Consider the following 1,990-nt stretch of genomic DNA (forward strand, 5'->3'; position numbering starts at 1 on the left):
AACATGCAAAGAATAAAGAGAAATAAATCCAAATCTATCACTAAAGAGAATCAGCAAAACATGACAAGATAAAGGCAAGAAAGGATCAGAGACAATCTTCAAAACCAACCACAAAACAAGTAACAAAATGGCAACAGATACATACCTATCAATAATTACTTTGAATATAAATGGACTAAATGTTCTAATCAGAAGACATATGGTGACAAAATGGATTAAAAAATAAAACAACAAGATTCCTCTATATGCTGCCTACAACAGACTCATGTTAGACCTAAAGACACTTACTGAATGAAAGTGAGAGGAACAAAAAGTGTCTATCACGCAAATGGATATCAAAGAAAGCCAGAATAGCAATACTTATTTCAGACAAAATACCCTTTATTTCTATGATTTTTCTTTGGCTGTGTACTATATACTTTATTGATGGTACAATGCAAGGTGGAGCTCCACAAGCCCCTCCTTTTCTTCAAGGACTCTTGGATGGAAACTGTGGAGGTCAAGAGATATTCAGTGTGTTGAGGGATGAGTTGGGGCAAAGACTCCCCAGCATATGAGAGCCTTTCTCTTCCTGTTGCTCTTGCTGGGGCTGGTGGTCCAGGGGGCTCTTACTCCTTGAAGGCCATTTGGATGATAATGTCTACCACCCAGTCACTGTAGCCATATTCATCATCATACCAGGAAATGAGCTTGACAAAGTAGTCACTGAAAGCAATGCCAACCCCAGCATCAAAGGTGGAAGAGTGCATGTCACTATTACAGTTGATACTCAGTGTAGCCCAGGATGCCCTTCAAAGGGCCTTCTAATGCCTGCTTCACAACCTTCTTGATGTCATCATATTTGGCAAGTCAAATCTATGACTGACATGCTGTGGGTGGGGGCATAGGAAGGCCATGCCAGAAAGTTTCCCATTCAGCTCAGGGGTGAACTTGCCTATAGCCTTGGTGGTATCAGTAGAAGCAGGGATGATACTATGGGCAACCCCTCAGCCATCACACCACAGCTTCCCAAAGTGGCAGTCCATGGTCTTCTGGGTGGCAATGATGGCATGGGCTGTGGTCACATGTCCCTCCACAATGCCAAAGTTGTCATGGGTGACCTTGGTCACAGAGGTCAAGTAGTTAGTGGTGCAGGAGGCATTGCTGACAATATTGAGGGAGTTATCATACTTCTCATGGTTCACACCCATCACAAACATGGAGGCATCAGCAGAAGGGTCAGAGATGATGACTCCTTGGGCCCCACCCTTCTAATGAGCCCCAGCTTTCTTCATGGTGGTGATGACCCTAGTGGACTCCACAACATACTCAGGACCAGATTCATCCCATTTGATATTGGCAGGATCTCACTCCTGAAAAATGAAGATGAGCTTTCCATTGATGACAAGTGTCCTGTTCTCAGCCATGACTGTGCCATGGAACTTGCCAAGGGTGGAATCATATAAGAACATCAGGAACACGAAGACCATGTAGTGGAGGTCAATAAAGGAGTCATTGATGGTGACAATATCCACTTTTCTCGAGTTAAAAGCAGCCCTGGTGACTAGTCACCTAATACACCCAAATCCATTTATTCTGACCTTCTCCATCATTTCTCAGGGACACTGCTGGCACTACACCAGAAGCAGCAGCTTTCTGTTGAACAGGGAGGAGCAGAGAGCCCAAACAAAAAAGACTTTTAAATCAAAAACTATAACAGGAGACAAAGAACACTGTATAATAATAAAGGGGACATTCCAACAAGTAGTATAACAATTATAAATATTTATGCACCCAAGTTGTAAGCACCCAAATATATAAAATAGTTAATAACAAATGTAAAGGAAATAATAATAATACAATAATAGTCCTGACTTTAACACCCCACATACAACAAGGGACAGATCATCTAAACAGGTTGTCAACAAGGAAACAATGGCTGTGAATGACACACTGGAACAATTAGACTTAATAAACATACACATAATATTCCATCGTAAAACAGAATACA

General features: G+C 41.7%; 1 pseudogene; it reads right to left on the reverse strand.

Moving 5' to 3' along the window:
- Positions 1 to 580: 580 nt before the first annotated feature.
- LOC121021756 (glyceraldehyde-3-phosphate dehydrogenase-like) lies at positions 581 to 1,589 on the reverse strand (annotated as a pseudogene).
- Positions 1,590 to 1,990: the final 401 nt, after the last annotated feature.

The sequence above is a fragment of the Herpailurus yagouaroundi genome, unplaced genomic scaffold (genome assembly GCF_014898765.1).
Source record: "Herpailurus yagouaroundi ecotype Mexico unplaced genomic scaffold, PumYag 315, whole genome shotgun sequence".
In the NCBI taxonomy this organism is placed as follows: Eukaryota; Metazoa; Chordata; class Mammalia; order Carnivora; family Felidae; genus Herpailurus; species Herpailurus yagouaroundi.